This window comes from Artemia sp. Qi Xiang Cuo, chromosome 14 (assembly GCF_049724085.1).
Source record: "Artemia sp. Qi Xiang Cuo chromosome 14, ASM4972408v1, whole genome shotgun sequence".
In the NCBI taxonomy this organism is placed as follows: Eukaryota; Metazoa; Arthropoda; class Branchiopoda; order Anostraca; family Artemiidae; genus Artemia; species Artemia sp. Qi Xiang Cuo.
Genome location: NC_142807.1, coordinates 37298979 through 37314411, shown reverse-complemented (window position 1 = coordinate 37314411; position 15433 = coordinate 37298979). Strand labels below are relative to the sequence as shown.

General features: G+C 36.0%; 1 protein-coding gene across 4 annotated transcripts in view; it reads left to right on the top strand.

The window, feature by feature from the left end:
* The first annotated feature begins 14822 nt into the window (after positions 1 to 14822).
* LOC148944422 (gamma-butyrobetaine dioxygenase-like) overlaps positions 14823 to 15433 on the top strand; it is a 73355-nt gene continuing 72744 nt past the window's right edge. For 3 of the 4 annotated variants that reach the window (XM_089100133.1, XM_089100135.1, XM_089100132.1), the window contains exon 1: positions 14854 to 14940. The gene's annotated coding sequence lies outside the window, so the exon portion shown is untranslated. Of the gene's footprint in view, positions 14941 to 15433 lie in introns of all 4 variants that reach the window. The other variant, XM_089100131.1, reaches the window with a different exon arrangement.

Below are 15433 nucleotides of genomic sequence, written 5' to 3'. Positions count from 1 at the left end.
CAATTTTCGCTATTTCTGAGGCATTAATACTGCCTTTTGGGTTGCCTTTGCACATGGGACATTTCTACTCACAGCCCATGTGGCAAGTCATCTTCGTTAATAAAATATATTCTGGTTCCGAAAGATCAAGGCATTCTGCACACAGCCATCGCTCACAATCATCACAGTTCATAGCATTAGAACCTTTGTTCAAATTATCTTCACAGGCTGCACACTTGTCCATACCCTTCACCGGGCTAACACTTATCCGTTTGCTCACCATTTCTGGTTCGGGATAAATAGCGAAAGTTTATCAATTCTCTTGGACAAATAACTCTTTATCGCATCAGGTTCAAATTCACTGGGTGTGACTTTGTTATTATTTTTGTTTACAATCACTGAAAGGGAAAGGAAACGCGGCTTGCAGCAAAAGCAAAAAAAGGAATAAAAGATACAGACTTGTCCCAATGTGATTGGCTGAATTTATTCCAGCTGGAATGGTGTTCTGATGTCACTGCTAAATATCACTCCTGGCTATACATATTCTTCATATATATTCAGAAAACAGAGTCTGAGAATATTTAATGGTGAGTTAACAATCACTTGCAACTTTTTTCTCAAAGTTTATCACTTAAAAACTTAATAATACTGGGAGAATGCTTAAATCAACTTCACTCAATATCAGGATATCACAGAATATGTAGGAAAATAGGGTTTGTAGGGTTTAGTTGCACAAGGGTTCAGACACATGAGGGTTCAGTCACAGGCCCACCCTGTATAATTAAATGGTCAAAATAGAGCAGAAACTTCAGCTTGAAAAATTGTGAGCTGGAACAGTATCTTGAATTTCTTGGTTAGAATCAAAGAAAATAGAAGGATTAGTCCCCTGCTGCACCAGGTGAGAGTACCAACAATTCTATTCAGTCTGTTCTGTCTTACTATTACCTTAAACTGTACTTGCTAACAATAGGACTATGGAACAGCTGCAGCCTGTCTGAAGCTAAAGTCCAGTCTTAAACCCCAGAAGCCTTCAAGAAATAAGGTTATCAAGACTGAGTCAATGCTGAATTGAGGCTAAATTGAGAAGCCAGAAAAAAAAACCTAAACTTTCAGCTTTGAAAAAAAAAACCTAAACCCTGGCTACTTTTGATGTCTTTGCTGCATCCACCATCTTTACTAAAAAAAAAACCACAACAAACAAATTCTTCACAACAGAAAACAGGAGTGCCTAGTCATAAACTTTCAAAGTCCTAAGTGGCATTCCTTAGGGAACTGTTCTTTGTGCAAATAGCTTCTTCTCTATATTAATGATATATCAGAAGTCAGCAACCAACTAGCCCTCTGTATTTACAACTCAAACTGTTTGGTGCAGTAAAATTCTACTTTAGCTACTTTTGCCTATCTTGGAAAGGGGTTAGGTTAGAAAAACAAAACTTTCAGGAATGGGTCTACAGGCTAAAGTATGTCTTGGGGAGGTATTTTGAAGTACCTACCTCCACTCCTTCTCCCTCTATTGGGTCCTAAAATTTGCCTACATGATGGATCTATACCTATTGAAATTTTGACAAAAGAACATTTTACCTTAATTTTCAGTTATCAGTTTCTTTTTCTCTGGCTTTATTTCTGAAAATGCAATTCCTGATATTTGAGTAGAACTTTGAGCCCTATTAATGTTCTTTTTTCAAAATTTAGGAAATGTATTTGCATATCTTTAAAACTTTATGAATTGGGATTGAGCAAAGTTTTGAAGCTGAAAACAATGTTATTGTACTTCATTACAGCAGAAGATCTACTTTGCAAGGTTTCACTTTTATAACACACAAATTTTTAAAGGTCATCAAAGGTCAGGATCCTCTAGAGGGAGAAGGAGTGGAGGTGGGTACTTCAAAATACCTTCCCAGGACATATTTTAGCCTGTAGAACCATTCCTGAAAGTTTCATTTTCCTAACTTATCCCCTTTCCAAGATAGCCAAAAGTAGCTAAAGTATAATTTTACTGTTTGGTGTCTCAACCTCTTTGGTTACAATAATCTACAGCACTAATGCAGCATGGAAGACAACCTGATATTATCTTTCATGCTTCCTCCATCCTGCCTAAGTGGTAGAGAACTGGGAACCACTACATCTAGTGTCCCAAAATTCCATGAACATTCTAGCCTATACTATTGGTCTTCATAGTTAATTTGAATCCTAGACTCATCAGAAGAGTAGGCCTATCACCAGCTGGTTATATAGAATATTCCAGAAGGTATACAAGGCACTTGTGAGACCTAACCTGGTCTTTCCTCTAAAATGCAAAGGTAGACTAAAGTAACACTACTTTGGAAATTGAAGCTATTTTATTTATTTTTTTGGTTTTGCTATCTAACATCACCTTTTCACCTGCAATTCCCTGATCTAAGCAGCTTAGTCTTTCTAATACTACTTTTATGTCCATGCCTAACCTTTTCTTGAGGCCTAATATATAAAAATAGAGGATTAATGGGTTTGACACTCAAACACTAATTAATTTATAATCTAAGAGTGAAAATCCTTTCCCCTTCCAAAATTATGTTCTTTTTCTCCTAAAACTTTATCTTGAGTAGCTCTTAGTCTAATGGATATCATTATAGGCCTATTAATCAATTTGCCTATTACAAGGATCAAGTTCATGCCTCTGTAGCCTAACTTAAATAGGTTGCTGCACTCTAGATACAATACATGAGACATAATAAAAAAAACAGAAAACATGGCCTTTTAGGAAAAAGTAAATCTACTTAATATAACTGGATAAGGTACAACTTCTTTTGATATTGCAGGTTGCCAAAAAAGAAGCAAGCAGTAGATCCTTAAATTACGCATTTCTTGCTTTGAACACTTTGTATTTCTTGCCATCCATAGAAGTTGTCGCTAACTCACCGATAATCGACTCGCGGTCTAGTCCAGTCCAAGAGTGGAATTATCCGCCTGTTTTGAAAAGGAAAACTCAAGATCCGTAACAAAAGCCACATTGGAAATCATTGCGATTTGAATTTCTTGGACTGAACATTGATGATTTAAATATTTAATAATAAATTGTGTGGTGGCAGGTTCATTTAGCCTAGTCTATCTAAATTAATACGATTCCAGCTACTATGCTGTTCTGCTCATCTTCATCTAGGAACCAGGCACCCTAACATCAGACTTTAACTTATATAGAGCAAACAGTAAAATGTCCCAAATAAACCAATCAAAGCTGAATTTTTAAGAAAAAAACAGATTTCTTAATCATCTACTTGTTTACACTAATTGAAATTAAGTAGGCAATAAGCCCTCCGCAGTAGCAATAATACCAGATACCTCTTTGACCATTCAAAACCCTTTTCTACTATAATCCTTAGTTTTAAGGGTTGAATAGTTGAATTACTCAAGGATGTCAACAATATGCCTTTCAAATTATTTAAGGTAGCAATCTTTTCGGGTTCTGAGACTGCTCTTAAACTTATAAAAACTATAACTTAGAATGTTAAGGAAATCCATCTGCAGGAAATACGGGTGCTAGTCTAAAATTTATGCAAGATCGACCTATCAGTGGGTTTCCAGCATATTCCTAGTCACCTAGACGTCAGCTATAATGAAGTAGTGGATAGTTTTGCTGCAGAATCAACAAAGTCTATCAACCCACAACTTGCTTTAAAGTGTTCAATCAAGCTTAGAGATGCAATTGGAAACCACTATTCTTATACAAAGACACATCCTGCTATGGCTCCAATTCTTATTCAAAAAGCCTGAATACCACCGAGCTTATTCCAAAATAAGAAGCTTAGTAGTAATACTGAACCGAGAAAAATACAGACAAAAGCAGCAGAGCAATCCGAATCGTAGACTCTTTAACTTGGCTAAGCAACCTTACAACACCCTCAATTTAAATGTGCGGCAAACACTATTGGAATTTATAAACTAAATGCCTTTGCTCGAAATTATAAACTTCCACCGGATTTTAACTTGATTGTGGGTGCATCTTTACTAACTTTCATTTAATAAGCATTTTGCAGACAGGCAATCGATATTTTAAAATACTTAAATGTGCCTTGATGTAGGTAACCTGTTCTGTGTTGGCTGATTGAATATTTTGTAAGCTTCTTATTGATTTTTCCTTTGCTGAAAAATTTTGCTATTTGTGCACATTGTTACCTTATGCAAAAGCGATCCAGAACGAGCAGGAAGAGCGTTTTGGTACCAACCAAGTGGGAAAAGGTAGCTCGAGTAATTGCACTTCTCACAAGCCAATCAGAAATCTGTATTATGTTGTGCGCTATGAATGTTGTATTATATGCAGTGTAAGTGCAATGTATTATGATTGTGTTATGTGCATTATAAATGTGAATATATGCAGTTGGAAGCCAAAAGTAGGCTGTTTAGGATTCCATGTGCTTTTTTACCTAGAAAAAGAAGGAAAAGAGTCAGCATAGCAAAGTCTTTACCACTGCTAGAGTCAAAATAAAAAAGACTGATTCTATTTCTTTCTCTAGAGTCCTCCCTGTTGTCAATATTACAGTAAATGTCTCTTCATATATATTTTTTAGAGTTGAATAATGTCTACAAAAGATTCCATTACTTAGCTTATAGAAACGCTAGTGTGATAGGCAAATTTTCAATGTAAAATTAATTTACTTAAGCTTACTTAAGCAATTATTTTGATTCGTAATCCGTTGCAATGGGTCTAAGGTCACGTGCGTTTTGGCTGCTTTTATGTTTTTGTATTATGTTGATCAATGTAGTAACTTTTAAAATGACACTTCCATTTTAAATGTTGTTGATGAAATGCTAATGATGAAAAGTGAAAAATTCTCTCCAAAGAGCCTAATTACTTCGACATTTTGTTTTATGAGAATTTCAATACGTATTTAAATATATTAATTTAAAAAAACAAAGTTTTTCCGAGGGAAGCAAAGAGCAAACTTGAAACTTAAAACGGACAAATATTATTACTTCACAGCCTATTTAATATATATTAATACAACTAGTATAAATAAACAAACTAATTATGTTTCCCTATGCTTTGATGATTATACAAAACTAGAGCTTTACTGAAAACACAAAAGTCAAGTATAAGAAACAGGATTATTGATTTAAGAGTCAAAAGTGAGTATGTAGCGTGACAACGCTAAACGAACCTATAAAGCTTTTCATAGTCTTACACCAGTTGTGACATTAGTAACTTTCAGTATACAATTAAAATTATCTTAAAAACATAAGCGTAAAACGAAATATTTTTTAATTACCGCGAAGTAATTGGACATCATACAGAAATATTGGATTGATTTATCAAGCAGCATTTTGCTCTCACCAGCTATAATACCAATAGTGGGTAATATATAGTCTTAAATTGTAAGAAATATGCTTTAGTATCACTTGAAATAAAGATCAAATAAGACATAATATGAACTTTGGAAATCCGATTATTTCTGTCTATACAAGAGTGAATTTCAAGCCATGATACAAATTCTAAAGCTAGTCTATATTCCCAATACTATCAAGATAGCCCTAATTTGAACTTGTGTACAAACTAATCATGGGATGTCCTTTTAAGAACCAAAACGAGAGCCAGTCATTGAACTCAGCCATAATGCAGAAGTGATACTAAATTAAACGTAAAAAAAATAAACAAAATTCTAAAATGGATTGTTGTTTTATCTTAAAAGGGATTGATCCTAAAAGGGATTGATAATATTTCGATTCTATAAAAAGTGTCCTTAATTGGTTTGATTTTACTGTACCAAAACTCCTATATTATTTTGTGTTTTCAGTAAAGCGCTAGCTTTGTATAATCATAAAAGCATAAGGAAACATAAATAGTTGGTTAATTTGTACTAGTTATATTAATACATATTAAATATGCTGTGAAGTAATAATTTTTGTCCGTTTTAAGTTTCAACTTCGCTCTTTGCTTTCCTCGGAAAAACTTTGTTTTTTAAATTAATCTTTTTTGGTTTTTGATTAAAATTTAATGCACAAACAACACTGCCATGATCTTTTTTATTTATACGGAATAATGTATGTTCGTTTTAAGTTTTAATGTCACTTCTTAGTTTCAATTGAAAACTTATTTATAATACAGTTTCTAATTATCACCGATCTAGGGGAGATAAGACAGCTCTAAAAAATATTGCAAACAACCTTGACAGCTAAGAAAAATTTTAGTCTATAACATTAAGTTCATTATCCATACTTCACAAAATAATGCATGTTTTTCAGGAACGTTTGTTTTTTTATCAACAAAAAGCTGTTTTTACTCGGCCGACTTCGCCTGAAAAGCCATAATGAAGACAGGGCTTATAAATCACCTACTGACTAGCAGAAACTAGAAGGTTTTTGTAACAAAAAGAAAACTGTTTAAGGGCTCATTTAGAAGCTTATATTTATACTTAATCACTTTTTATAAATTTGACTTGATAGCACATTCCCACAAAGTGCACTTTCGGTTGTTTCCCCAATTTTTTTTTAAATAAAACAAGTGCGTTTTCCAATGAAATGACCAAGAACAAACGATTTCAAAACCTAGGCAAGAGCAAAAACTAAGGGGACAAGGACTTCCCTTCTCCTCAATTACCGCCGTTAGAACTAGCACACAGGCTTCATCACAGAGTGAAGTTTGAAGGTTCAATTCAAAACTGTTGATCAATCAAGCTTAATTTTTTTATAGATGTTTAGTTTAGTTGAAAAGTTTTTAGTTTTAGTTAATTTGCTTTCGCAATAATATTTTACTATTAATATGACTAGTTGATTTATGCAACTTACTAAGAGGGTCTGGGGGGAGGGGGGCAGTAAATGTGAGGGGATCTAATAAACCTCCAGTCAAGGGATTTGGACCATAATTATCGTAATGGTACAATTTTGTGATTCCTTACTCTCCCACTTAAGAAGCGGTACCCAAAAGGCCAATTTTAGTGCTATGTTGAACGTTCGGACGGTTGCTTTTATAAAATTAGTGGAGATGTTAGTAATAGGCTTAAATCGGCCTTCCTAGACTAGTCCTTAAAAAATGAATGTCAATAAACATCATCTTTTAAACTTCCGCTGGCCCAAAAGCCCCACACTGTGAAAGAAAATCGTTTGAGATTCAACAAAATTGTTTGTAATATTTATCAACAACAAGATTGGAATTTCAACAACTGAAGTTGAATATTGGAGACCATTTTGGAATTCCATGGATCATTATTGAATTTTCAATTTGTTGAAATTCATATTTTGTTTGTTGTTCTGAGTCCAGTTTAAGCGTGCACCATTTTGGAAAATTATCTTCTTTGGGGAAGCTATTGGTTCCTTTACGTGTAGGTAAAGGACTGAATTACCCTTACAGGCGTCTTCTTTTCTTCGATATATTTGCTTACTTGGTTATTCAGTGTAAGCAGCAAATTTATGGCAAATCCAGGGAAGAATCTTTTTTGAAACGCTTTTTGGGTCTCATTACAAAAATGATGTTCATCGCATCCAACAAAAGGATTTTCGTTCTTAATTAGAAAAAATTGGATTCAGAAAGCAATATATTTTCACCGTTAGTACTGTTAAGGTTAGGGTAGAATCTTAAGAGATTTTCTACCTACAGAAACTCACAAAAATGTATTTTAAAAAAGCGATTGTAAAAGTTAAAGATAATTTTTGTACGTAAATTGCTGCGTGTTCATTTTGCAGACAAGAAAGCTCAACTTATTTCAAAGTAAAAATATATTTCCTTATTTTTATAATCATCTTTTTTTACTCAAAATTCAATTAGCATTCCCCTTATTCTGCTATAATTCAAATATTTGAACTGAACTTATACTGAACATATTACTTTCAATGGTCTATAGTCAATTTTAAAATAATATTCAAGAAACTTCAAACTACTGTTGAAGTTCAAACCGTGTTGATTGATATAGCCTATTTATGGTGAAAATTAAATTTTTTCTATAAAAAGTACATTTTTTTTCAATCTTAATAATTTCAATAATTTGTTGGAATTCAATAAGCAAGTCACAAATGCAATAGAAAAATTGGATTTTTTTTTACTTGTTTGAATTCGAGCAAAACATTTTGTTGGAAATCAATTTTTTTTTTTTTTTTAGTGCAGCCTTTCCACTTGAGACACTACACCAAAAGGGCCGTTTTTAGTGCCATTTGAACTTGATGATGGTGGAATTTATATGAAAGACGTAGATATGTGCAATATCTTTTATATGAGCTATAAAAGATCTACCAACGATGTAGCCTGCTAGTGCCACTCTTTGATAAATAGCACAAAAAGTGCCATTTTAGTGCCGTATGGCAATTGAAGATGACAGAATTTATAAAAAGCTCGTAGATATGAGAAATAGCTTTTGAATGAGCCGTTAAGAATCTCTTTATGATGTTCTGGTAGCCCGCTAGACCTGTTGAAAAAAAAAAAAAAAAAAACGGGATAAATATAAGTGCTACCGATGCAAAAAATTGATTTTCCTTGTTGTTCAGGGAGGGGGACTGTAACTTCCCTGTATAAGGTTTTGACCATATTGATTCCAATGGTACACTTTTCATTTTGATATGATGCCATTTTCGAGGGATGTGAGGTCTATTTTCGAAATCAACATAAATTTCTTTTCGAAATAAACTTTTACTTTTAAGACAAACCGAAATAATAGTTAACGTTCCTGAGTCAGTGTCAGATGGGAATTTTTTTCACTAGGCAGTTTTTTTCAAAACACGTTTTTTAATTTTTGGTTACTATTTGCCGTGGTTCGCTCTTTAGTAGATTGCAGTTGCTGCTGCAACCATGATAACTTGCCGGGACATGCTTTAAAAAAATGAGCCTAGAAAATGACAAAAAAAAACAACAGCGGATACCGATATTCTCGATACGATACATCCGATACACACGATACCAATACGCGCGATATGGATACGCCCAATACCACATACAGCCCTTCCCCAGGGACTATGGAGGGCCATATCATCATCAAAACCATAAATATTGGACCTTTGAACTATTTTAAACAAAATGGCTATCTCAAAATTTTTATATGACTATTTGGGGGGGAGGTGCCTGTAGAAAGGGGGGGGGCTTTTTGCCCTCCAATCTTTTTGGTAACTTAAAAAGGGCACTTACACATTTAGTTCCCTTTCGAATGAGCTATTACACACCTCTCTATGATGCTCTGGCCACCCCCTAGCCCTTCTAGAAAAAAAAAAAAAAAAGAAAGAAAAAAAGGGAGACAGATCAGTGCTACCGTACCCATACAAAAAATCATTTTCCTTGGTGTTCAAGGTGGGGGACTGTAATTCTCCATCAAAGGGTTTTCGACCATGCTGATTCTAATGGTGCACTTTTTATTACGATTTGACACCATTTTCAAGGGGTTTCAGGCTCTTTTTCGAAATCACCATAAATTTCTTTTCGCAATAAACTTTTACTTCTAAGATTAACCGAAACAATAGTTACCACTCCTGATTCAGTTTCAAATCGCAATTTTTTCTCACTAGACAGTTTTTTTGAAAATATATTTTTAAACTTTTGATTATTGTGGGCTGTGGTTCACTGCGGGTCTTTACTAGGTTGCAGCTGCCGCTGCAACCTTGATACTGTGTGGAATAACATCTTGCATTAAAAACATACCACGTACTGCATTTCCGTCCCGGCCAAAGGCAGAGAAACAGGACATTTGTATCTGTGCTACGAAGACCATTGCAAAAATATGGTCAGCATACAAAAATATTGTTGTTAAGTGTGGGAATAACGTTTTGCTGCAATGAGACCCAAAATAAATTAAGTAAAATTTTAATATTACTTTAAAGCATGGTTCTGCAGTTTATTTTTTCACTTGGTGAAGAATAAGCTCCCTGGCACAGCGTTGCCAGGTGCCTGACTTTAGATAGCGCACCAAGGGAAGCGAAAATGCACCATCGGCGCATTTTTGCTATATTTTTTGGGGTGGGGTTCGAAATTCAGGGTAAATTAGATCTTGCAGGGATGAGTGAAAAAAAACGAAAAAAAAAAAGAAATTCAGAGACAATGTTACCAGATAGTGTGAATTTTGCTTTTCAGGATACTAGAACTCAAAATTGATAGGATTCAGTCTTCATTGACAGATTTCGGCACCATATTCCGAAATCTGAAACAGTGAAGCATTTTTCGACTGATTACATGCGCTTTTTTGGTCGAAATTTTCTGTTCTTAGTCTCTGGCTGGACAAGAAAGATATTAGGCCCGTTTTTAGCACTAAGATCTTTCATCTTTCTGCAAAGATTATCGGTTTTTAACTCATCTTTGTTCTAAGATCTTACAGCTCACTGATGTTAGCAAAAAGTGTGAAGAACGCCACTGTTTTGCCCTATTGAACAATGATGAGAGAACTTTGATGATCTACTCATCATTGTTCTCAGACCGCTGATCAGAGCAGAATGATGAAAGAAGTTTGCTCAAAAACGACCAACGATGTAAGATCTTTGTTCAAAGATTTCACTTTTAAGCGTTTTCTGACAAAAGATGTAAGATGTTAGCACATTGATGAGTGAAAAAACGCCCCTAATTTCTTTTGTCCTTGGTATTTCATAGAATTAACTAAAAAAGGGAATTAAAGAAGATCTAACAAAAAAAAAAAAAAAAAATACTTGCTAATATCTAAGGTAGTATTTTACATCAATTTCTGGCTAATATGCTGAATTATTCCTTATCAACAATAGAAATTGTGTTTAAAGTACGCGATGATATCCCCTGCAAATATTTAGATAACTTCAATGACCCTAACCATGAAGTGATCTGGGCATTATGCAAGCCAAAACATTTACCATGAGATGTCTCTTGCATCAATATCGCAAGTATCTACTATCCTGATAGCGCCAAGAACAGACGGCTGTTGGTATCCTACCTTCAGTCTACGTTAGACACATTACGTCAGCGGTATAGCCGCCCGGGCTTCATAATAGCTGGTGACTCCAACCAAACAAAGAAACAATGGCTTGCTAATACGCTAGGTATGTCACAAGTGGTCAAGATACCCACCCATGTGACCGGGAGCACCCTTGACCTTATTCTTACAAACCTTGCTCCATATTACAAAGACGTGTCCTCGAACGGGCCATTGGGCAAATCGGACCATAACACTCTGCTGATGAAGGCAAAAAGTGAAATCAGGAAGCTTAAGAAAATAAAAGTACTCCGGAGACCTATCACGAAGTCTGCTATTAATACGTACGGAATGTGGGTCGGTACTCACTGCTTCAGCGAAGTATACAGTGAAAGCGATGTCAACAGGAAAGCAGAAATATTTCAGTCCCTACTCTATGACAAATACTTAGAAGTTTTTCCGAAAAAGCAATTTGTCTTGAGCGAATCTGACAAGCCCTGGATCACTCCAAAAATAAAACAGCTGATTCGCGAAAAAAACACTGTAAGGCAGTCAAGTGGTGACGCAACGTCGTTACGATTATTAAGAAACAAAATCGTTAGCCTTTGTCGCGAGGCAAGAAAGTCCGTCGGAAAATCCCTTTCGGACCCTGAAATAAAAAGGATCCCCGTAAATGGCACCGTCTAGTAAGGCAGATTGCTAGAAAAACAGTATCATCCAGTATCCGTATTCTGAACGATGATGGGTCACTCGTGCACTCGTGAGTGCAAATGACGTCAAAAATTACTTTACTGACATTTGTACATCCTTTCCTGCACCAACTAACACTGAAATAGAGAATCTACTGTCAATATGCCCTGACGAAGGTGAAATCGAAATATTTGAGTATCAAGTTTTCAAAGAGCTGAACAAGTTGAGTCCATCCAGTAGCTCTTGTCCTGAAGACCTGCCTATAAGGTTAATACGAGAGTTCTCTCTTTTCCTGGCGAAGCCACTTGGACACATCATCAGAGAATGTTTCGCCCAGTCAACTTTCCCGTCGTGCTGGAAACGCGCATTTGTTCGTGTTATACCGAAGACTAAAACACCCAAATCTTGCAACGAGTTACGACCGATATCAATCACATCTGCCTTTGCAAAAGTCACCGAGTCATTCATCCTGCGTGAATTGCTCAAGCAAACGCGGGAAAACATAGACCGTTACCAGTATGGCGGCCTCAAACGTTGCAATACCTCGATATACCTCGTGCGCCTAGTTGACATTATCTTTAAGTGGCCTGACAAGGGCAGTACCTTCATCGACCTAGCTCTCACCGATTTCAGGAAGGCATTTGACCTGATTTGTCATCTTACGGCAGCAAAAAATATGCGAGCAATGGGCGCGCAGAAGCTGTCTCTTGCATTAGTGATGAGCTTCCTTCAGGACAGAATGCAGTGTGTATTTCCATTGTTTGAAGGTGACTTGATCTCATACTGGTCTAAACTTACCTATGGAGCCCCTCAGGGTACAAGACTTGCTGGTTTCATATTTATCTCCCTCATCAACTTCCTCCTTCAGAATTTCGAAGAGCGACTCAAATTCGTCGACGATTTATCATTTGTCCTCAAATACCTCGTGAGAGAAGGTGTAATCGAACATCAGTTCAGCGAGACCCTTCTGGCATCCTTCTCTGAGGACTGTGAACGTTATAAGCTGACACTGAATGCAGATAAATCAATGATCCTCAGGTTTTGCCCCTTAAAACGTGATCTGGAATTCCCGCAAGTCCCTTTCCCTGTTGTTCCATCTGCAAAAATCCTCGGAGTCACATTATTGATGGACTGCACATTCACCGAACACGTGGAGAAGGTTATTAAGGCTGGCAATGCATCACTTCAGACCCTAGTCCTGATGCGCAGGTTTGGCTACGACACTCAAAGCCTAAAAAATGCCTATATTACGTATGTGAGACCTCTACTCGAATACGCCGTCGCTGTCTGGGGACCTTTTGTCCAGAGCACCCACTACCTTTGCAATGACCTTGAATCTTTGCAGAAACGAGCTGTTAACATAATCGTTGGTAACAGAAGTGACGACTACAACAAACTCTTGCAAGAACTGAACCTTGAATCTCTCAGCGACAGACGATTATCACTGATCATGTTCCTCGGCAAGCCACTGCTATCTTAGCCCCACCACAGACTGATGCTCCCACCTGATGCTCATGTTAATCAAAGAACCAAATACCAGTCGAAGCTACAACCCCCGGTCTGCAGGACCAACCGCTACAAAAACACGTTTGTCCCCTTTTTCGTAGAAGCATACAACAAGACTTAGTGTTATTTGTATTCACGTGTTAGTGTTCTTATAGTGTTATTTGTATTTTTTTCCATATTGTTGTAAAGACGACATAAATTAGCCATGGCTACGCTGTTCGATCTTAATAAACCTATGTCAATGTCTATGTCTATTCTGGTCTTGCAATATAGATAAGCTATACAAAAACGTGGAAGTTAAAGCCGTATTTGATAAAGATAACTAATAGATAGGATTTTCTAATGTGAAACTAAAGAGAAGCATGATTCTTAAAGGTCACATCTCTCCAAAATGTCATTTATGTAAGTGACATCAAAGTTTACTTCTTTATACATGTTTTTATGACATTGCAATTCTAAGCTGCAAAAAGATATAAATTCTCGAATTTAGTTCTGATAGCGAGATGTTTCGTAGATTTCAAAATATAAAGTGGAATGACCAGAACGACCTAGTCAAATATAAGAAATTCGGCCGACAGTTTTAATGTAATTCTCCATAAAATTGCAGGCTAAATACAATGTTCTGAGATTTTGTCCTGAAACAAAAGCCAAAGACATACATATGAGACAAAATTATATTTGGCCAGGTCCTTCAACAGTTAACCAAAATGTCATTTAGGTAAGTGACATCAAAGTTTACTTCTTTATACAATGTTTTTATGACATTGCAATTCTAAGCTGCAAAAAGATATAAATTCTCAAAGCTAGTTATGAGAACAAAATGTTTGGTAGCTTTCAAAATATAAATTAGAGCGACCAAGTCAAAGATAAGAAATTAAACTGGCCGTTATTAATGCAACTATCTATGAAATTGCAGCCTAAATAAAATGTTCTGAGATTTTGTCCTGAAACAGATGCCAAAGACATACATATGAGACAAAATTGTACTTGGCAAGGTCCTTCAACAGTTCCGATTGTTATTTCATTTGTGTTTTCCTTTTAATGAACTTCGAATTAGTTTTGTACATTTTTTAATCATATATTGTATTTATCTTCGACTAGTATTCAAGATCATTTTCAAAGTTAAACAGCAAACCCTCCTTCTATATCACCCAAAATTTCCTCAAGACTTTCATCTTCATTTTCATTGGATGGTTTTTGATGTCATACATGCCAAGGGTAAATCTATTCAGCATAGCAGGTGTATGATCGAAGTCCCTGCAGCACTCTCCCTGACAATTTGCCCTAAGTCGGAAGGTCACCATAGAGTTAAGCAATTGCAGCTGCATCCTATTTCGAACGTCGTACTTGACAAGATTCATGACAAAAAACACTCTCTCAACAAAGGGGTTGCTGATGGCTAAGAATCAAACAGAAAGAGCTACTTGAGCTAGATCAAACAAAGGTCAGCTTTTCCCACTCTGTTCTGTATTTTTTATTTTTTTTATTGAAATTTGACTACTTTCCCATTTGGTTTTTCACGCTGAGGTAAATGCACGCCTTAATAATTTAAAATTTAGGTCGTCATGGAGCCTGGAAAGCGATATGAATATCCCTACGGAGTTTTGAAAATTCCACCTGTCTTTATAGACAGATACCTGAATCTGTTAGTAAAAGTTGTCAGTAAACACTAGACTTTAAAATTTTGAATTTTGTCATTGTTATTGTGAAGGCAAAATGCGCCCACTTTGCCCCGAATTTTTTTTGACATGCGCAAAATCGGCGTAATGCGCCAATTTGAAAAAGTCAATGTACAATCAACTCAAAAAGCGCCCAAATGGCGCAAATGCGCACCACCTTGTAACTATGCCCTGGCATTCTAAACAATACTTGAAAATTAAAGACTTGAGCACAAAGAACTAAAATTCGAGAAGAGTAACGGTTGGATAAACATCTTCTTTCTTAAGTATATATTTTTACTGTGTTTTATCCTGCTTAAACATTTGCAATTTCAATTATTGTGCCTTAACTATTTACATTTTCAATTATTGTGCCTTATTAAAGCAGTGAGAATTTGGCTTGTAAGGTCAATATGAGTAACCTAGACCCCCAGTTGGGGGGTCCACCTATATCAGGTGCTTATCAGTCACCACCCTATATGATCATTCAACCAAACACCGGTGTTGGTGGACAATATGGAAGTAATGTTCAGTATGTTTCAGCCCCTATGTCATACAGCCAGTATCAGGCTCGCCATTTTTCTCAACAGGGGCGGTGGCAGCCCCATCAACAAGTTGTTCATGTCCCAGTGAATAACTCTAATGGACAACTTAGTGCAGCCAGCATCAGTGGCTACAATCTACCTGTCAATAACAGGTTCCAGGTTCTTGACAATAATAATGACTTCCCATCTTTACCAGCAGAATTTGATGAAGATATGTTAAGTGTTAATCCAATGT